This window comes from Molothrus ater, chromosome 1, assembly GCF_012460135.2.
Source record: "Molothrus ater isolate BHLD 08-10-18 breed brown headed cowbird chromosome 1, BPBGC_Mater_1.1, whole genome shotgun sequence".
Taxonomy (NCBI): domain Eukaryota; kingdom Metazoa; phylum Chordata; class Aves; order Passeriformes; family Icteridae; genus Molothrus; species Molothrus ater.
The window spans coordinates 150,757,092-150,779,570 of record NC_050478.2 but is presented as its reverse complement, the minus strand read 5'-3'; the positions used below and the strand labels follow the sequence as shown (position 1 = coordinate 150,779,570).

The 22,479-nt window shown below is 42.8% G+C and overlaps 1 protein-coding gene across 4 annotated transcripts in view; it reads left to right on the top strand.

Annotated features, from left to right (window-relative positions):
- The window catches only part of TSNARE1 (t-SNARE domain containing 1), a 461,286-nt gene that overhangs the window by 5,188 nt on the left and 433,619 nt on the right, over nucleotides 1-22,479 (top strand). For 2 of the 4 annotated variants that reach the window (XM_036400134.2, XM_036400166.2), the window contains exon 2: nucleotides 10,550-10,643. The gene's annotated coding sequence lies outside the window, so the exon portion shown is untranslated. Of the gene's footprint in view, nucleotides 1-10,549; nucleotides 10,649-22,479 lie in introns of all 4 variants that reach the window. The other 2 variants (XM_036400142.2, XM_036400149.2) reach the window with 2 other exon arrangements.

Genomic DNA, 22,479 nt, shown 5'->3' with positions numbered 1-22,479 from the left:
CTTAGTCTAAATTTAATCCAGCTATTTAAGCATGAGCCTAACTCACAACTGGAGAATCAGAGTGTACCTCCATGATGGTGTTTGTGGGGGAAATGCTGCAAAACTTCTTCCTCAGCAGCATCACCAACCTTCCAATGTGCATTGTATTTTTCAGAACACTTTTTGCCATGTGCAGATCCAAAGTGTGGTCCCAAACTGGCCTTGGTGTTTTTGGCAGTGGTACTGGCCACCTCAAGGCTGGAGGAAAGCTCTGCCCTTCACTTGATCCTGAGTGAACAGAAAGCTTCATAAAATATTGGTGCTTTTTTTCCTACTGCAAGACAGCCAGAAGTGTCTGTATTTTGCTGTCAGAAAGGCTATTTGTGGTTTTTAATAATACACTGTATTTCCCAAAGAATATGGTCAAGATAAGAATCTTACTCCCTATTTTTTTTTTTTCTGCTTGCCTTGCAAATGGTGGCGTCTAAGATTAAAATAAAGCAAGAGTTAAATTAATCTGATTTAACACTTGCAGGGAGGTTTCTATTTAAAACTCTTTTTCTTCGAAGTGTCACTAGTCAGGAAATTCAGTAGGCAGGTGCCATCTCTTTGTTGCAGTGCATGGGCACATCTCTGCAGTGTTTCTGATGATGGAAAAAATAGCATTTAACTAAAATAAAAAAAGGGGCAGGATGGATTATCTTTTTTATTTTTTTATGTCCATTTTGTGTGTCCATTAGAAAAGCAAAGATTGCACTGATAATCAGTTGCTTTTTAAATATATCCTGAAGATTGGTACAAAAATAAGAAGACATGGTATATCAGCAGGTGGTTTTTTTTTTGTTTTGTTTTTTTTAATGGGATGCAGAGCTGTAGGGAAAAGCTCTCCCAAGGGTCATTTAGGGATTTTGTCCGTTCATCTGCTAGGATGCTGCAAGAAAAATCTGGAACATATTTTCTAGCTACTCCTTGAATTAAGTCAAACTTGGCCACAATACCTATACTTACTATTTTTATTTTTTGTAAAATTCCTTTTTTTGGAAGTAAATACTGATGTTGGGTTAGGTGATCTCTTCACACTCTGTCATTTCTTTCTTAAATAAAAGCAGAAAATAACTGCAGAATGTTTGATGTTCTTCATTGTGTAGCGTTTGTTTTGTTCTTGCTCTGCTGTCCCCCCTGCTGCAAAGCCAGGCATTGCAAAAATAAGATTTTTTGAGGTTATTGAAGACTTTATTAGTCCTCCTTCTCCTCTCTGCATACATTTATTGTCATTCTGGTCTTGAATAACTTGGCCATGTATTTTTTTTCCCCTTGTAGGACTCCTCCATCATCTGGTGCATGGAGTAAAGGAGTGCAGGAGACAGCCGTGCTGTAGGATTTTATTCCAGAACTGTTGCCATAGTTCTTATTTCTGTAAAATAAAACATTTTCTTCTTCCACGAGAGACTTTGATCATGCTCATTGCTGAAACCTGTTGCTTTTTTTCCCCATTTTTGATGAATCTTTTTGTGATGCTTCTGCGTGGAGGAGGGAGGTGCCTCCTTTGTTTTTCTACATGTGAAAAACCAGGCAGATTTGGAGGTGTTATAACCCAGATTTTTGGATTAACCCATTTCTGGGCTGCATGAGATGCCAGAGACTCAAATATGGTATGAGGGAACTCCCAAGCTTGCTATTAATTGCTGTTTTGTAAAAAATCCCATACAAAGCCAGGAGTTCTGTTTTTCTTCATCCTTCTTCCCCAGCTTTGAAATTCCCTAATTTTTTGTGAGAGGAGAAGAGGGAATGATTTTAAGCTGAAGAAGCTGAGCAACCTGGTCTAGTGGAAAGTGTCCCTGATCATAACAGGGGTTTGGAATGAGATAATTTTTAAGGTCCCTTTCAACCCAAACCATTCTGTGATTCTATGATTTACAGACATGTGACATCTCATGATTGTCACCACAGTCCTCATGCAATGGTGCTGCCTTCCCATCTCACGTGCCCCAGTTTTTGGGGTGTCTTAGAGGAACAAAATCCTCTTGGGCTGTTCAGGGAAGATTTGGATGATGTCTCACTGGGTCTACAAGTTGTGGAATAGTCACTTTAATTTTAGATTCATTGGATCATAGAACAGTTTGGGTTGGAAGAGACCTTCAGGATCATCTCATTCCAGCTCCAGCCATGGGCAGGGACACCTTCCATCAGACCAGGCTGCTCAGAGCTCCATCCAACCTGGCTGTGGACACTCCAGGGATGGCAAGTGCTCAGGATCACAGGAACCAGTGGTTGCAACTCACTTTAGGTAATTGCCATTAGGTTTGAGCTGAATTATTAGCAAATTCTTTTGCAGCATCCCATATCCCTGCATGGAGATGTTCACCATGCTCCAAGTTCTTCTGATTTTGGAGATAAAAATGCTGCTGTGCATCTGGAGATGGGGGAGGATGATGAGGCTGCAGAAGTGCTGGGTAGCACCTTGTTTCATATAACCTTGTATGTGACAGAAATTCTTGTTGGAAGCTGCAGGGCTTCAGATTTTCCTTTGTGTGAACTGAATCAAGAGCTAAACCTTAATACAGCTTTTTACTGTATTTTTCCCCACAAAAACAATTGATTTGTGGTCCCTTGTGACACGATTCGCTTTCTAGACTCTCATGAGAACCTCCTAATTTCTAAATACCTGATTTATACAAATTTAGACATAGTGTTACATAGCTTGAGATGTGATTTACCTTCCCCAAGTGTATTGAATGTCTTCTGTTGTGTGCCTGGTAATCTCCAGCTGCTCCCTTACCTGAGGGCCTCTTGCTGCTGGGGTGACCCTGATGTCAGCCCCATCAAATATTCTGCTGCAGGTTGTGGATGCTCAGGGAAAAAGTATGAAAAATTAAGCTTACAAATATACCTATGTTATTAAATCAACAACTAATTTCTGTAATATAGTGCATAAGACTATATATATATAACTCAAATATATATAATAATACTGGATGTAGTTTTGTTTGGTTTTTTGTTCTAGTTTGTTTTTGGCCTTTGTTTTAAGGAATTTAAAATTTAAGTCTCTTCTCTGCCAAAAGTGCTGTGGGATTGATGTGGGCAGGATGAGGCTGTGGTGAATACTCATAGCTGTGATCAGGAAAGTTTGTCCAACATCCTGATCCTCCCCATCCTCTTGCAGACCATCCCATGCAGGTTTTAAAGCAATCCAGACCTGCAGCAATAGTGAAAAATCAAGTCATTTTACTAAATCTACTTTTATTAATGATAAATATGGTAAAACTCTAAGATAATTAAAATAATGGTGCTTAAATTGTGTTGAGGTTACTGCATGTTAGAGGTTCAATTTCTCAGTGTCAAGGACCTTCAGCTTCCATTAACAGCAAGTGCTCAAAGATGGTAGTAGGTGGTAAAATGTGGGTGTGGAAGCCTGAGAAATGCTGTCCAAAGCTTTTTGACACTTCTCTTTTAGAGAACAACTCTGTGCTTTACAAAACCCTCCTAAGTTTTGATCATGCACCATGGGGAGGTTTCATTGCTATGGGTTGGTGTTCTAAAAATGTAATGGATTCTGTCCTAGCCAAGTGCTGAGACATCTTAGCAAGTGGTGAAAACAGTATTGCAATATTTGTGTAAAACAGGACACCTTTGAATTTGAACAAGCAAACTGAGACTCTCACTACAGGAATTTTCCTGTTGATGATCTTCAGAGCTGAAGCAAGTGGGTTTCATAGGATCCTAGAATTGTTTGGGTTGGAAGGGACCTACTTCCAACCCTCTGCCATGGGCAGGGACATCTCCCACTATCTCAGGTTGCTCCAAACCCCATCTAACCTGGCCTTGAACACTTCCAGGGATGGGACATCCACAACTGATCTGGTTTCGTTTCCTTTGTCCCAAACATAGGGCAATCATGTGGAATTCTGACTGGAATTCTGGTGGGTTGGTTTTTTTTTTTCCTCTTACGGGAATACTGGCAAATTGTCAGTTGTCAAGATCCTCTTCCCTGTGCATGGAAACCAAGGTCTGCTTTTTTATTTTATTTATTTCTATTTCTTTGCACATTGTTCAGGTGTACCTTTGTTTCATATATAAAGATATCACATGGGCTCTGAAATCTTCAGGCTTGCTCTTCTCTCTTTGGCCAGTTCTTTTCCTACTGCACTGTCCTTGCCTTCCATTTAAAAAATAATTATAATTTAAGTGTAATCTCAGAAACAGAGTTGGGCATCCTAGGCCTGTTTGTGAGGCATTTGAGCACAGAATATAAAGAGTGTGCAGAAAATAGTCTGGAGATCCTGCTGTCCCCAGGGGCACTTACTGCCTCTCTGCCTGTACTTCCTGAATTTGACCATCTCTTTTCCTTTCCTTCCTGGTGAGACCTAAAAGAGTTTTTGAATTTTCCTCGGTGACTGTTTTGTGGGTTTGAGATGCTCTTGGCTCCTTCACCCCATTGGGGTGTGAGATCCTTCTGCTGGGACAGTTTGGTTTTTGCTTCTTTCCTCCACCAGGAGAGAGGAAATTACTTTTCAAAATTTGTGGTTCTTCCTGGATTGGGGCAATAATCCAGGTCCTTGGAAGCAAGTGGTGGCCTGCAGGGTAAGGGGATGAGTGGTCTTCACTGGTCATTTACATGCAGATCATAAAAGGGTTTGGGTTGGAAGGGACCTTCAAGATCCTCTTGTTCCAATCCCCCTGCTGTGTGCAGGGACACCTTCCACTAGACCAAGCTCCATCCAATCTGGCCTGGAACAGTTCCAGGCAGATGAGTCCCTTGGCTGCTTTCCTCTACAACAACCTGGTTGAAGGAGACCTATGGGTTGATATCCTCCTTGCTCCTCTCCCACACCCCAGAGAGGCAGTTGGTTGTCATCTCGATGCACATCATCTCAAAGCCTACCAGCATCATGATAAATCCCTTGTTATTGGCTGGAGCAATGTCCTCAGGTGGTTCTCCACCCTCTGTTTCCATTAACTCACCATCTTGGGCGGACTGAGCCTCTGGTTATTTTGCCTGGCTGTCTGAAAGAACACTTTGCAAAGTTCTGAGCAGACCAGGGTGACCTTGCACTTGCTGATTTGGTAGCCGGGCTCTGATGCCGATTCCCTGCGTGACATCTCATAAATAGCTCCAGTTTTCAGTTTCATTTCCCAGACCTGTTTACACCTTGCCAGAAATAATTACAACCTCTGAGCCTGGGGTTTGCTGGGCGAGGGGGAGGAGGGCAAGGAGAAAAACCTGCAATCCATGTTTTTTCATGCGCTGTCGTCAACGTGGTGCTGCCAGCGGGATTGGGATCTCCCTTCTGGGGCATGAATCAGGCTGTGCTCGCGTCCGCCCGGCATCGCTCCCCTTCTGTGCTTGAGAATTTTTCCCCTTCCTCTGTTCAGCATCATCTTAAATTCATATCCCAGGCAGTGCCTCCCTCACCTGCTTTATTACCTCTTAATGTGTTTTCCCAAGAATGTCTCGCACGCGAATAAACCTCTCCCGATGCCCTTGTAAAACCAGTTCTTTCTGTGCTCTTCCTCTTCCAGCGCCTGTGCATTTTTCCTCCATCCACGCAGAGCTACTTTTCTCCTTCTTGCCATGTTTTTTTGAGCACCTTGGTGCCTGAGCATCCTCCTGGAGAGGCGGGTGGATGCCATCACTGCCGGCTTTGCATCCAAGCCGGCGCTCGCTGTGGTCATGTGTGGAGCCGGTGGGGAAGGCAGGAATATTTTTAGCCTGCACTTCTGTGAGCTGCTCAGGGGGCCGCCCACAGCAGAGTATTAAAATAATAGCAGGGACATTGGGTAAGCTCTGCAGCAAAATGTTGATATGCAAATTGCCATCTTAAGAGCAAACCTCAAGGCGATTTTTGGCAATGCATGCAAGGCTCCAGAGCGGTGTGTTTTGAATAAAGATTACAGCAAAGGGATTTTGCCTGGAGGCCATGCTCGTCTCAATTATTCTGAAGCTTAGCAGAGCTGGTAATTCAGTGTTGGAAGCCAACAGGGTGAAACGTATGCACCTTTAAAAAGGTATTAGATTAGCATTGGTGAAACAAAATGTCACATCACCTCTGTAACTGAAATTTCCAGGCTTTCAGAAGCAATAAATTTGGTTGGATTTCATTTGCGAGCAGTTCCTGGGCGCTCTCCAAGGAAGAGGCAGCTCTGATGGCAGCAGAGTTGGTTTGGGAGGTTTCGAGGCATTACCTGGTGAAAAAATGAGCTTGTGCCAGCTGATTCCACACTGCTTGGACTTTTCTCTTCAACTTGGTAGTGGATGGCTTGGCTGTTGGAAACCTTGCAGTAAGAAATCAGATCACAGATGAATTCCTTATTTTTGCTGGGGTTTTTTTTGTTTATTTTCTTGGCTATTGAGTTCATGTTGGCACTACTAGGAAGGAAACAGCAGTAAATTTGTAGTATGTTAATACAGTTTGAGTTGGAAGGGATCTGAAAGATCATTTTGTTCTGACCCTCTGCTGTGGGCAGGGACGCCTTCCACTAGACCAGGTTGCTCCAAGCCCTGTCCAGCCTGGCTTTGGAGACTTCCAGGGATGGAGCAGCCACATTGCATTTATAATGTCATGTTGAGCTTCCCATCCACCAATATCCCCAAGTCCTTCCTCTCCTCAGGGCTTTTCTCAATGGAAGATTTGAATTCTTTCATTTATTCCAGTTCTTGAGGAGCAAGGATGAAATTGTAGGTGTTTTCATTATTCTTTGTTTCCTTCACCCATCAATGCCTGGGCATTGATAGGTGAAGGAAAAGTTCATATCACAACAAATATATTGCTCTAGAATTGAAAAGTGGCAGTAAATTAAAACAACATGTGAGTTTTGGTGGTTTTTTGAAATTTTTTCATTCTTGAAGATTCTTACAAATCCATCCCTTTTAGAGGCTGGAGAGGGATGATTTTGAGTGGGAATAAAAGTAGTTGGTAGCTAATTTTTCTCACTTCGAACGAAGCGTGGAAGAACCAGGTGGCTGAGACTCTGTGGGAACACATTCTGACTTTGATACAAGTTTGTGTTGATCAGATCTTAGTTCACTTGTATGCTTTTACTTTAATTACGTGTTCCAACACCATGAGACTTTTAAATATCAGATTTTGAGAATGTTCTCTGCCAAAACTGCACGCTCTAAGTGCAGATCCTATTGGCAGGCATCTCAGGAGCTGTTGACTTCCCTCTTTTGTAACCTTATCCTCTCTTGCTGATCTTTTTCCCTCCTTAAAATTGTATCATTTGATAAAATAGCAAAGCTCATGGGTGTGTAGCCCTGTGAAGATCACTGTGTCCTGCCTGCATCCCAACAGAGCCAAGTGAGAACAAGAAAAACATATTTTGAGTTTGGTTCGGGCACATCTTGGATCTTGTTTGTGTCTGTCCTTTGGTGCATCCTGCTTCTCCCTGGCCTTAAACACAAGATGCTGGTTTAGTCTTCTCATGCTGCCTTGTGCCTTGATGAGATATTGATTCTTCCCTCCAAGGTGATGGAACTCTGCTCCCGAGTTTGAAATGCTCCATGTCTCCACCTCTCCATTATTCTTCCTTCTGGATTATTTCATTTGCAGGAATGTTCTTAATTTTCCCCGAAGCTTGTTTTTTGGTGATGTATCAGGGAACATTGCAGCTGACTGTTATGCCAGTGTTTTTGTCTTTCCAGATTGTGTTTCCTGAAATTTCCCATCAAATCTGTGTTCAACTCCTTCTGCGTTCAGTCTCCTATTTTAAGGTCTTTATTGCAGGAATTAACTCCATAGTCTGTATTTATACAACGTTTCATGTGATGCAGATGTGATTCCAGTGTGATGCCTTTGATAATACCTTTAAAATTGTTGTCTTAGTAGTTAAAAATCTTGAGAATGCTGTCATCTTACATAAACATTTTTATTTATATAGGTCAGAGACAAAAATTAAGACATATTAAGACATTGTAGCTGTTAATACTTAAAAATCAAATACAAATAATTAAAATATACATGTATTTTTTTTTCTGGCCCTACCTTAGTTCCTTTGGTAGTTACGACACCAGCTGCTTTCTGTGGGGCAGCTGGAATGCTGAACTCTCATCTCAGCAGATAAGAAATATTTTTGTAAAGCTGTGCATTTAGACTAATTCTGTCTGCCGTAGAATGTGCTGAGGATTTGTGATCCTCAGCAAGCATTTGACAGATCTTAACTAGTTCTGCTCTGTCTTGTCAATCAAAATTAAACACCCACCTCACTCCTTCCTACTTTCTCTCTCTTCCAGCCTTTTTATTTAGGTTGGTCATTAAAATTGCTCATAACCATAGAAACGAGGAAAACCCGCCCCTTACTTTCCAGAGCCTTAGAGTGATATTCCTGTACTGACATCATGTGAGTTACATACACGATAGCTTAAAAAAAAAATCCAAAACCTGCAGGTGGGCAGAGTTGTCATTAATTCCTCCCTAAAATGGAGTTGTCCCAGTGGGTGCCAACCAAGGATCATGTCCCTCTTGCATTCCTGTATGGAGAATGCAAAAGGGACACAAAGGAGAGGCCCTGCTGAGGAGAAACCACCAGAAAAAGATAGAATTGGAGACGAAAACATCAATTTGGGGGATGGAACTGGTGGAAGGATAAGGAGAAGATGGATGGGCAAGAAGTCTCATGTGCAATGTGGGGTGGGTTTGATCATTCCAGTATTGGTTTCATCCTCCTAGGGCTGCCTGGGTGCTCTGGGAGAAGGGCATAATGATATATCTGGGAAATTGCACCTCCAGGTTTCTGCACTTAAGGAACTGGATCCCCGCTTGGCAGGATGGGGTGTGCCATGGCTTAGCTTGTTCTGGAAAATTGAAATGACCACCGGTTTTTTGCTTGTACAGGCAGTTTAAAAATGCTTGTCCCAAGGCTACATGAGGGTGATAAAAACTCCTACCTTAGCATCCAAGAACATCCTGAGATTTCAGTGCTGGACTCTGTGTACTGCACAAATAATTCTGTTTTCATTTGGAGCATGACTGCCTCAGTTTGAGACAAATTTTGTCATTTATTTCTCCCCACCTTCAATTGCAATAAATCATATGTAGGAAAATCTCCAGGATGGAGATGTGGATTGTTCCTGAATTGGTTGGATGTAAAAGTTTCACCACTCTTTTAATCTGAAGGCTTGTCACTTGGGAAGAGGAATTTTGACCTTTGGCCAGAGAAATAACAAGGAAGAAGTGTTGTGTGATGTGGCATGACAAGGTGCTGCTGAGCAACATCTTTAAATTTAAAGGTCTTCCTTATTTACCCTGTCTTTGAAAGCTGGTTCTGGGTACTGTACTTTAACTTAAAGGCTCTTAATCATTATTTTTTCCCCATGTTTTGGAGGTGTTGGCTTTTGAAGGTGTTGAAGTTGACTGTGTAATCAAAGAGAAGGAAAGGGTAATTGGATGGTTTTTCTAAGAGCAGAAAAACTCAAGGCAGGAGCTCCTTAGGCATCCTTTGTTGCTCTCTTTGGCCCTGATGTCATCCCATGTGATTTTACTTCACCATCCCATCATAAGGAGGGATCAGAAGGCTTTCATGGTTAGTCTGGAAGGCTGTCTCCTGTGTGGTGATGCTCCTCCTGCTTAAAGCAAGCCCAAAATATCAGAATTTTCATTAAAACACTTTCTTTGAGGATTAATTGCTGTAAAAAGTCTGTAATATTTTTATTTCTGTACTTTGCCCAGTGTATAAGTGCCTCTACCTGAGTTGCCTAAGACCTTCTTTTTCTTCTTTTCTCTTTTATTTTTTATTAAAGCATAATAAACTGTGTTAAAAGTATCTTAAATTCCTTCTGGAGCATTAGTTTCCAAATTTGGGCAAAAAAACCCCCACAAGCAGTCGTGAAAGTGTGTGTGGGAAATTACAGTCTCCAGAGTTATCTGAGTTTCTGGATCCTTATGGATGCTGTTCTTGATGAGGGGAAATGGCCTCAAGTTGCACTAGGGGAGGTTTGGATTGGATATAGGAAAAAATTCTTCACTGCAAGCCTGGTCAAGCATTGGACAGAGTGCTGAGGGAAGTGATGGAATCACCATCCCTGAAAATGTTTAAAAGTCCAGTGCTGGGTCCACTTGGTTGTCTCAGTGGTGTGGTTCTCTCTCAGCAATCCCTATATTTGCACGGGCTTTCTTTTTGTAGGAAATGCATAAAAATGTACTAAAAACATAATAAAACCAGTTTTACTGGCTAATACTGACTATAAAATATGACATGGCTAAACGGGGGGAAATGACAATAATGTGAAATCACAAATTGCAGAAAATGAAAATTATTTGCTGTGTTTCACTAGGCATCCCCTAATGTTTGCACCCTGAAATGAAAGGGAAAAAAATGTTCTTTTGTTTCCTTTTTTTTGTGTGTGTTCCATTGTCAACAGACATTGTGTGGGCCAAAAGCAAAGCTTGCCTAATATATGGATATGTTTAACAAATTCACAGGGTGTGAAAACTCCCAGTTGAATCTAAAGATACAGCTAAAACCTCAGTCTTGGGAATCCCTGAGCTTCAGGCTGAGGGAAACAGAGCAGATAAAAGCCTGTTTGTGCTTTTCACATCTGATTTTCTTTTTATTTTCCCTTTTATCTAAACAGGAACTATACTGCTGAGCTGGGCCTTGGGTCCATTGGGTTATTGCTGCCAAGTTCCCAACAAGTGGCTCCGCAGCACAGCAGACTAAAATTGTGGGTGAGGTAATTTTTGCTGCTTTCTTTCCTTGATAATCCTTCTCATTTCATTTTTTTTTCTTTGATTTTGGTTGGTTTTCTCCATATCCTTTCAGCTCATTGGAGGTGATACTGCATGTTGTGGAGGAGGCTGTGGAGCTGGGGTGTGCTAGGAATGCTGTGGGCTTTGCTCTTGCAAATGTTCCCCTCTGGATCACATTTTCTGCTCTTGCAGTAGTAGTTTCTTTGTTTTAACTGGTTACCACTGGGCGATCTCCATCCAGATTCTCCCCCTGACATCTGATCTTGGCTGTACATTGAGCTCTGGGATGTCCCCCTGCTCATGGTATGTTGACTTGGAGTTGGGCTTTCTGGCCAAAGCCAGAGTTGCTGGGTGTTCTCTGCTAGGAACAGATGGTCAGTGAAAGTTCCATTTTTCAAGGTGCAGCAGACTGTGTCTGTAAAACCTATGGAGTTCTTTAACAGCAATTACAGTTTTCTTAAACTGCAATCTGGTTTTCCCACCTGGAATATCGTTAACAGTAATTTGTATCATGGCTGGAATGGTTGTTTCATGGGCTCCAGCTTAATAGGAGGAAATATGTATTTTCTTGGGTATTTTTGGTTTAGTGTCTGTTTTTCCTTGTTAGGATGTTATAACAGAATTAGTAAAATGGATGGATTCTGATATATCTAAAATGATATATCTAAAATGATTCTGATATATCTAAAATGGATATAGTTATCTGAATTCTTTGGTTATCTTGCACAAAGAAACTGAAGATACTGAAGAAATTTGAAACAACTCCTAAAATGGTTGCTTTTTTTAATTTTTAAGAAATTAAAAAATGTTTTTAAATTTTAAAAAGTATTTATCATTTCTCTACTCCTGTTTTTCATAGCACTTGGAGCCTTGGCTTGTTCCAGCCCCAATTCAAAGGCAGAGCTGAAGAGATTTTGTAACATTCAGTAAATAATATGCATAAATATGTGCCTATTAACGTTCTGAGTAATTACCAACAACAGAGTAAATTCGAGGTTAATGAGATTAACGGGGCAGAGGAAGGAAAGCTCTGAGTGCCCCTCCCGGTGGCCCCGGAGCCCAGGGTGGCCCCGTTTCTGTTGACAAGCCCAGCATGGCTGGAGCTGCAGCAGTGATTTTGCTGCTGTTCCCCAAACAGAGCCTAATGAGTTCCTACTGCTGGCATTCTGCTTTAAATGCTGGATAATATTATTAAATCCCACTCCTTGTGAGGGTTGTTTTTAATAGTTGTGTTTAATAGTTTTGTTTTTTCCCCGGGTTGCTCTGGTTCTGGGGCTCAGGGATAAAGTGCCTGGTTAGCCCTGGTTCTCTGACATCTTCTCCCAGACATCTGGTACCCTCCTGGATGTCTCATCAAGGCCACCAGAGGAACTGGCCAAAGTCTTTTCATGTTACTGTCAGAATATTGTACCCAGAAGTATTTTGAGATTAACCCTTGTTTTCCCATCCTAAGATCCATCCTGGCTTGATTTCATTTCTTCTATAATAGGTGAGGAGACGTCTTGGAAGTTAAATTGTGAGTGGTTGGCCATGTTTAGGTGAAGATGTGCTGGGTTTTCACCTGCAATTTAGTCTTGACAAGGCCATGTAATTATTTTACTAACGTAACATCTCTTTATGAGAAAGAAGCATACGTGGTCTATGCGGTTGGCTTGAAACCAACATATGGGGGTTCGACTCCTTCCTTTCTTGGACTTGGACAAAGGCAGGTTCTTTGAAGGTGTGGAATGGGGGTGGAACATGGAATTTTTCCCTTTAAGAGCTCTTCATTAAGTCTATGCTCTCCAGTAAGTCTAGCAGGGACAGAAAGTCTGATTTCCAAGCAAAACATGATTATTTTTCTACTCTAGTATCTCTCAAGCCCTCTCTCTTTTCCAGGTTAGTGGGTTTTCTGCTCTCTGTCCATCATCTTCCAGCATCCTCTGGCAGTCTTCAATGTTTTATCAATGTCACTACCTCAGAATTGTTTATTTGAGTTTTCTCCACCCAAAACTGCATCTGCGTGGTTCCCTCAAAGCTCTGGGCACCGACTCCCCTTGCTGGTCACGCCACAAACTGCAACCTATTTTTTTTTTTTTTTTCTGTTTTAAATGAAAATGCCTTACCCAGAGACCTATTTCGTTTACTCAAGATAAATGTTGTACTTATGACTCTGGTTTTTCTTGTTCCGGCAGTTCTGATTAAACCATGAACTTTCCATGTAAACAATTCAGGTAGAATAGGTGCACTGCACATTGCCTGAATGAATTATTCACCTCTTAGCTTTTGTTTTCATTTCTTGGTTATTCGTTTTTCTTTTTTGTGTGGGCTTATTTTTTAGATTTATTTTATTATTGCAAGTTGTTCTTCTCGTGTTTCAATTGTGTAGAGCAGTGATTTCTCTCTCCTCTCAGTTCTTTGATGTTTTGTTGTGAGGTTGACTGGTTAAGGGATCAGAAACACACGTAGTGTTCTCCTCTACCCTTCCAGTTGTAGGGAATGATGAGGAAGAACCAGGAAGATCCAGTAGATCAATACCTGGCCCTGAGCCTGGTGTCACCCGCAGATTTTTGGGTTTTGTTATCATGGGGTGCTGTGTGAGTGAGGCCCTTTGCTCTGCTGTCTCAGTGGAGGCAGGGGATGGAGATCCCTGCAGCAGCAAAGGCAGCAGGGTTATTGATGTGTTCAAAACCATGAAAATGGCTCTGTAGGAATTAGGGCTCCTTTCCCAAAAAGAGGTGTGGGAACAGTAGCCCAGCTGAAGTTGCACCACAGCATGGGCAACGAACAGGGGCAGCTGGAAGCCCCTCTGCAGCTGGAAAAATATGGCAAAACTGCCATGAGAGAAACATGGTGGGATGAGTCCCACAGCTGGAGGGACAGGGAGCAGAATGAAGCCCCCACAATCCAAGGGGAAATGGTCAGTGACCTGCTGTGCCACTTAGGCCATTACAAGTCTCTGGGGCCAGATAGGGTCACAGAATAACAGAATAGTTTGGGTTGGAAAGGACATTAAAGATCATCCAGTTCCAACCTCTCTGCCATGGGCAGGGACAGCTCCCACTCTCCCAGGTTGCTCCAAGCCCCATCCTGGCCTTGAACACTTGCAGGGATGGGGCATCCACAGCTTCTCTGGCCACCCTGTGCCAATGTTTCTCCACCCTCAGTATAAAATATTACTTCCTTAGAAGCTATGATGATGGGGTTTTGATGGGAACAGTTCTTCCCTTGCCCTGTGCAGACATGATAAAGGACATTTTGAGGGAGAGTAAAGTAGATCTTGAGTTTTTTGGTGGGGTGATCTCTCTCCCTTTTCCCCTGCTCCCCATTGGTAACTGGGGGAGCAGTTGATCTGAGAATTGTCTCTCCATGCCAAGGCTGTGGCCATGAGTCCCATTGCTGTTCAGCCTGTGGGGAAATCCTGCTGGTGCTTCCAGATGTTGCAATGCAGCTGGACAGAGAGGTTGCTGAGCTCCAGGACAGTGAGACCTCCGTAAGTCGAGGAACGTGTTAAATCATAACATCTTAAATGGCCATAGTTTCATTGGGATATTTTTGCAAATAGAAAAGTGAATGAAGCAGCAAATGTGTGTGTGTGAGTGCAAGGGAGGGACTTGCACATATTTCTGTGTGAGGGAAGGGGAAACGACTCAGCTTGCTGCAGCTTGTTGCTAATATTTGTGTCTGAGTGCTTAAAATTTCACAAGAGATATTAAGACTTGAGAAATGTGTCTTGCTGACTTGTAAGTGTATGATTAAACCTTCATCATTTTCTTCTTTTTCACTGTGGGAATCTTTAAGTCGTTATGCTTGTTTTCTTCAGGCATCATACTGAAAGCTAAGAGTGGCGTTGTTATTTATTTATTTTTTGGAACATGCTCCTCTCTGCCTGTTTTATGCAAAAGCACTTTAATTGATCTTGCAGACGGTCGAGAAGAGAACAAAGAAGAAAATATTTAATGCAGCGTATAATTCTTTCTGGTTTTGCCTCAAAATAAAAAGCCACTTTGCAAGGATTTATGTATCTAAACACGTTTTATGTAGATGGAACAGCTACATTTTATCTGCCTACTGCAGGAGGTTGATGCAAAGAAATGCCTTGATCAAGGGTATGAACCAGTTCTGGGTAACTCCCAAACCATTCCAGTGGTAATCACATTGCCAGTTTCTTGCCACCTTGATTACAATTGTTGTGTCTTTCTATATTTGTGATTTCCTTGACTATTTTAATTTAGTCTTTTTGAACATTAGAAATTAAAATTATGCAGGTCCTTTCCTTGCTGTGCTGTACTGAAGCACAGTTACATCCCTTTCAACCAGGAGTCCCTCCCATGCATTTTGCAGCTCCATGGTGCTTTGGATGAGGTGAGAGGACTGTGGCTTCTCTTTAATTCTCCTGCTGCATCCAGAGCTTAGTCAAGCCTGGAAGTTGAACACAGATTGCCTGAACTGCAAAGCATCACTTCAGTGTCAGCACCTCCCTTCTGTCTATTTAAGGTGAAGCAACTGCAGGGATTCAATGCTTTTGTTTGTTTCCCTTCAAGGTATGAAGGCTGAAAAAAGGCATCTTCAGTGCTGGTGGAGTCAGGAATATTTATGGGCTGGAATCACCTTGCTTTGGCTCTGTTGTAGTCAAAGGTCAAATTTAAATAGTGTGTCAGGTCCTGTTCTGTGCTTGTGATTTGTTGTGGCTGAGATGTGGAATGCACACACGAGTTAATGCACACACCCATGGTTTGCCCCTTCAATGCTAAAGATTTCTGGGCATATCTGGACATGGCCTGCAAGAGTCAGCTGAGAGACTGCCTGAAAGCTCTCCCTGAAATAGTGAGCTCTGGGAAACCCTCTGTAGCCTGGGAAGACTGAAATGTGGGCCGTGGGCTTGTTGTCACCTTCCTGTGCTGGAGATTTTGTCAATTTAATTGAGTTAAAATACTTGGAAGAGATTAATCGTTTTAGAAGTTGTGTCAATGCCTTGAATGTCTCAAGTAAGTGAAAATCCCTTATTGAAGTAGCTTTTTGATAGTTTGGAGGTTTTCAGTTGCATTCATTTGAAATATGCCTTGTGCCATGACTTAAGAGGGCATTTTCAATATATTTTTGGGTTTCTTTTATTTAATATTAAGCTTGAGAAAGAACAGCCCCTGTCAGCCACCCTCCCCCCAAAAAGAAGGATGAGTAAAAGCAGGAAATAAGCAAGAGGAGCTTGTCATTAAACCTAAATCCACTTACAAACATCTAGTAAAAAGGCATCTTTAGAGGCTCATTCTGTACTTTTATTGCAAGGATGGTGTTATACTGCTGTATATATCAGAGAACTGGGTAACAGCACGTCCTCTGTCCTCAACAACTGCTTAGAGCTGTAGGTTTTTGTGCTCAAGATGATGAATATTTTAGCTTGATGTCTCCAAGGTAAAATGAAGGAGTAGCTGCTCTGAGGGATTAATACAGAATGAATTAGATGTTTGTAAAAGGCATTAAAAGTTGCAGTGGCTGTGTTGAATCCCAGCATTGGAAATGTGAGGTGAGATGCTGTGGTGCACCCCCCTGCTGCAGAGGGACATCCATCTGGAATCCAGGATGAAAACATCTGGTTTTTTTTGTTAGTTGGTGCTTAGATGACATGAAAAAAGGGGAAAAAAAACTTACCCCCCACTCCCTCTCCTCTTTCCCAGCATCAATCATAAAAATAGTTGTAAGAAACCTCAGGGATGTTCTCTTTTCCCTCACAGTTTCAGCCAGCACCACAGGCTGAGTGCTTGTGGGTACCACAAGGATGATGTTTCTTGATCCTAGAAGCTGCATCCCAACTTTTTCTCCCTGTCTACCAGCTACAAGGCAGGAATAGCATAGCCCAGTGGGCAAGGAGATGCCCAAGGAATAGCTCACAAGAAAGGGTGGTGGTGTTCTCCGAATGTCCTGCTCCTACAGCATCACCAGGATGGGAGCCAGGCACCATCTTCGATGCATGTAAACACTAACAGGGGGTATTGAGACCTGTTTTCCCACTTCCAGGGTTATCCTGGAGCCCCAGCAATGCTTGGAGCAGCCCAGCTCTTGTTCTGCTGGTTGGGCTCGGGGCTGTTTATTTTGCCACCTTCTCAGAAATCGCTGTCAACTCAGCTCGCTTTTTTTAGAAATGTGCTTTCATCATTTGTGATCTGAAAGGCTCTCCTGCAATGGAGGAGGTTTGGGCTGTTATTTTTAACTGAATGTTTCATTGATCTGATTTACAGCACTAGCTGCTGGTCCCTTGTATTAGCAAGAGAGCAGAGAGGCAGCCGTGGTGTGGGGCAGGGAGGGAGTGCTGTGGAGAGGTCTTGAGTTCCCTCCCTTGTCAAAGCTAATTCATCACAGAGCTGCAGCCCAAAGATGACTTTTTGCATAATTTTAGGCCACTAAAAGTCAGGGCTCCACTCTCTTGGAAGTGGATTCATGGATTTCAGCCCTGTCCAGCATTTTGGTCTTGGTGTCTTTAAGCCAACACCAGAGTCTGATGCATTCCAAACAAAACCCTACCAAGAATAATTTTAAAAAATGCTTAGATTTTGTATAGGTAAGATGCAGTTTCAACTCTTATGAAGCAGCTTGTGCTTTTTCTTGGGTTAAATTAATCCTGCTACATTCCCAGCTGAAGGGCCTGAGTTTCAGCTACTGGGACATGGTGGGACCTTGGCTGATGTGGTAGGATGGAGGGTGATTTCTTCTGGGCAGTGTCATTCTCTCCTGGAGAAATGGAGGCTCAACTTATCACTCTCTACAGCTACCTGGAAAGAGATTGTAGTGAGGTGGGTGTCAGTCTCTTCTCCCAGGTAACAAGTGACAGGATGAGAGTAAATGGCCTAAAGTTGAGCCAGGGGAGTTTTAGACTGGATTTTAGGAAAAGCTTCTTCACTGCCAGGGTTGTTAAGCATTAGCCAAGGTTGAACAGGGAAGTGGTAGAGTCACCATCCCTGGAAGTGTTCAAAAAACTTGGATATGGCACTTGAGGATGTGCTTTAGTGGTGAACATGTTGGTGGTGCTGGGTTAATGGTTGGACTCAATGATCTTGGAGGTCTTTTTCAACCTTAATGATTCTCTGGTTGTCTGTGATGTGGAGAGCAAAGCCTTCATGGAGTGTAAATGGGAGCTGGGAGCACCTGAAACCTTCAATGACAGGTTTGAGTGTTCAGCTCAGTCCTAACCAAGTGTGTAAATAAAGCTGAAAGCCTCAGGAGTAGGTTATTTTTCTACTTGACGAGCCAGAAAATTAAATACAAAGAGAATATCTGGGGCCTGGGTCTAAAAGTAAGAGCAGATGAGCACCACTGGGTTGTTTACAGAAATATTTTATTTTTACTTTTTGATAGTTTGAAGTCTCTCACTTCCTTTAAGGCTTTCTTCTGTTAGTGTCTTTCTGGCTCTTCCGCTGAAGTAGTTTGTTGAGTTAATCACATCAGAGGGAAAAAATACAGTTCACTGATTTTCTCCTCCACCCAACCATCAATGTATGTATTCACCAAGCACGTAAGGACTTAATATCTCAGTGTCCTCAAGGAAAACTCAGGAAATTCACTGACTATCTATTTTTTTGGTATCACACAGTCAATCAGTTAACATGTGTCGAGGTCTAGATTATCCATGTGGGTTGTGTGCTGCCTCTCTGGATGCTTTGGAGAACAAATTGAGGCATGGATGGGTCCTGAAGCTGAGCAGGGGCAGTGGATATAGGGAGGGTGTGGAGAGGTTGTGACAAAAGCATCATGGGGATATGGAGTAGGAGAACAGGGGTTGTCATGGCAGGAAGCTTTTTGTAAGGGACATGGGTGGGGATTCACCGTTGATTTCTGCAGTCCTAAGTGCTATGCATGACAGAGATGTGTGGGTTTATCACTGCTAAGCCTTATGTTGACCATAAAAAGAGTAGAAGGGATGTCTTTTTTTCAATATGTTCTGAAAGTTGGACATTTGGGACATTGTCCATAATCTTCCGGATGCAAAATAACTGAATTACTTCACATTCCATATATTTGGTGTATGCCCTCTCCTCCCCTGGATCTGATGAGAATGTCAAGGAACTCAATTATGAAAAGTAGCACCTCTGTGAGGTCAGGGTGGCTACCTGTGTTTTAGAGATCCTCGGGTGTTTCAAGGCAAGTGTGTCCATGTGGATAGTCCAAATTTAGAAAGGAAAGTAGAGTGAGATTCAGCCTGTCCTGCTAGGTTGAGCTTCTTCATATATTCACAGAATCTTCAGGGTTGGAAGGGACCTCTGGAATTCATACAATCCAGCCCTTTGCCAAAGCTAGGTGAGACAGGAACACATACAGGGGGGTTTGGAATGTCTCCAGAGAGGGAGGATCCATGCCCTCCCTGGGCTTCTGTTCCACCCTCTGTGAAAAGAAGTTCTTATTCAGGTTGAGGTGAAGCTGGCTGTGTTTTAGTTTATGGCCAGTGACCTTGTCCTGTTGCTGAGCACCATAAAAAGAGCCTGGCACCATCCTCTTGACTCCTGTGTTGGAGATATTTGTGTGGATTGATGAGATTCCCTCTCAGTCTTCTCTAGACTAACCAGGCCTGGCTCCCACAGTGTCTCCTCACAATAAAGACCTTTCTCCCAGCTGGACTTTGAACCATGGAGAATCCACTGCAGCCAGTGTGTGTCAGTTATCTGCTGATGACATAGAATCATGGAATCATGGAATGGTTTGGGGTTGGAATGGGATGGTCTTTGACATCCCTTTCAACCCACAGCCATAGACAGGGAACCTTCCACTAGACCAGGCTACAGGCAGTGCAGACTTCCATCGTGTTCTTCCAAAAAAACAACTTAAAGAGCCTCTCCTTTACTTGAGAAGCTGTGTTTTCATCAGATGATAATGTTCAGGAGGGAAGAAGTGAACTCTTTACGTTGCTTATCTCCTGTATCTCAGTGCTTATCTCCTGGAGCATTCACAAAAAGGCTGAAAGCTGAAGCGTAGCCAGCTCAGGGCAGCAATCCCCTGCACTCTGCTGCAGGGAGATCCTGGCTCCCCAGACTTCTGCACCAACAGGAATGAGCCATCTGGGAGCCAGGAGATGACTCCAAACTGTTCTGTTGGTATGGATGACTTTGCCAAGGAGGAGGTTCCTGTCACACTGGGTGCTACTATTGATGGCACTGATGCAGATCTTGTGTGCTCCATCATGAGCACTGGAGATGAGCTCACTCCTCTGCCTGGAGTGATGGAGGCTCTTTGCATACCCAGACTTTCTCTCTGGTTGCTCTTTTCCCTGAGTGCCCAAATAAGCACATTTTTTCCCCTTGAAATGTTGTTTGTAAACTTTTCTCTTATCTTCTGCTGCTTTCAATTTACTAATGACCTTTCCTGCAGCCTGAATGCAGTGCTCCTGGTACTGTGAGCAATGTAAGCTGTCTTAAATTATACCCCTTGTCCTCCATCCATCTCAGTTTGGTTTTGCAGGGAGATCGTGCGTTATCACTTGGAGTTTGCTTTCAGAATTGAGGATGGTGATAAATAAATGCTGCTGGTAGCAACTGGAGAACGTGGACTGCTTTAACCAGCTCAATATGTGGAAAAGAAAGAAGAAGGGCTTTTTAATTTTTTTTTTTTTCCTTCATGTTTGTCTTGTATAGAGCCCTGTATATTCTTCATCCTAGGTTTTCTAGGGTTATAGACAAAGATGCTCCTGTCAGCTGATTTTCCTGCCTCACATCTGGAAATGCCAATTAGGGTCATTGCAGTAAAGGCAGCTGCACTAATGCCAACTCTGCTATCTGTGCCTTCCTTTGCATGCTTCCTCTGCACCTGGAATTGTTTCCCTCTCCATGAAATAACTTTTGATTGGACACCTACAGGTGTGTTGCTGTATTTTCCTTGGTAATCTCTGACACTCCCCTGATTTTTACATGGCAGTTTAGCGGAAGGGCTGTTGAGATCCAGCTGTGTTGGCATTCATCAGTTTTGCTCTGACTTGACTGCAAACAAGACCCTATGCTTTGTTTGCAGTCAAGATGGTGAGAAATCCTTAAAATAGAAAGGAAAATTCATGCAATGAATGATATAGATCTAATTTTTGGATTAAAGTGACTAAAATCAGGCCACTGTTTAACTGAAGGACACTTTCCTGTTAATTATGGTCCAAATTTCTTCAACAATGGGAGAGTAATGTGGTGAATCCATTTGTTGGAGTACAACGGATTTATGTTGGAAGCAAACTGTGGCATTTGCTGGCTGGGCACAGGATACTTGGGAAGCAAGAACAGAGTCTTTGAGCCTCTGGTTGTGGGACACCTGCTTCTCACAGGGGGTTTTTGGGATGCAATACATTGATATGCTGGTTCTTGTCAGCGTATGTATATAAAAGTTAGGGAATCACAGAATGGCTTGGGTTGGAAGGGACCTTAAAAATCATCTTGTTCCAACCCCCTGCCATGGTCAGGGACATCTTCCACTCGACCAGATTGCTTCATGCCCTGTCCAGCCTGGCTTTCAAAACTCCCAGGGTTGGGGCAGCCACAGCTTCTCTGGGCAGCCTGTGCCAGGGCTGTACCATCCTCACAGGGAAGAATTTTTCCTTCCTAATATCTAATCTAAACCTGCTCTATTTAAGTTTGAAGCCATTCCTCTTTGTCCTATCACTCCATGTCCCTCTCCAGCTCTCTTGCAGACCCCCCTTCATGTACTGAAAGGCCCCAATTTTACGTCACCCTGAGGCATTTGCTTCTCCAGGCTGAACAGTCCATATTCTCTCAGTGTTTCCTGACAGGGGAGGTGTTCCATCCCTCCTCATGGCCCAGGTCAGAATTATAGAATCATTTTGGTTGGAAAAGACTTCTAAGGTCATCAAGTCCAACCTTTAACATTGTACTGCAAAATGAAAGTGACCAGAGAACTGGAGCATTAGTGGTTGACTCCATTACTTTTGGTTACCACCGAGACTGGCCTTGCTGTTGATGGGGACACCAGCCAGGATGTCACAAAAGAAATGGCTAAAACACGATCCTGAGAAGGAACATCTCCATCTGCTCTCCACACTCCATCTGCTGAAGAGCAAGTAGAAGGCCCCTCATTTTCCACAGAAGTGCCTTTCACCTCCTGGCACTTCATCTACCACCTGCTGTGTCTACTTGCTCCTTCTGCCTCAGGAGAAACCATAAACCTGGTTGGTTTCCCATCTGTTTACTCATAGATAATCCACTCACTGGGTATTTGCTGCAAGTGTTGTGCTTTGGTCTATTTCTCCACCCTGGTGTTTAATTATCCTTCTTTCCTTGAGTCATAGAATCTCAGAATAATTTGGGTTGGAAGGGACCTTAAAGACCATTTTGTGTTCCAAACCCCTGCCATGGGCAGGGACACCTTCCACTATCCCAGGTTGCTTCAAGCCCCATCCAATCTGCCCTTGGACACTTCCAGAAGCATCCACAGCTTCTCTGGGAAATCTGTGCCAGAGCCTCACCACTCTCACAAGGAGGAATTTCTTATTAATAATGAATCTAAACCCGCTCTTCTTCAATTTAATTAATTTCCCCTGTGTCCTATCACTTCATGCCCCTGTGAAAAGTCCCTTTCCACCCTTCCTATAGGCTCCTTTTAGGTATTGGGAAAGTCTCTAAGGTCTCCTGTCACCTTGTCTCCTCCACACTGATCAGCCCCAACTGTCTCAGCCTGTCTTCATAGCAGAAGTGTTCCTACCCTTTAAATTTCCCTTGATTTTCAGGCTGATAGTTATGATTTAGGATTTTTTAAATTTATTTTTCTTTTTTCTCTGATTTGTTTAAGCTTTCCAACAGCTTCAAGTTACAGGAGCACCTGAAAAGGCAGAAAAATGGGACCAGTAAAAGGGATGTTC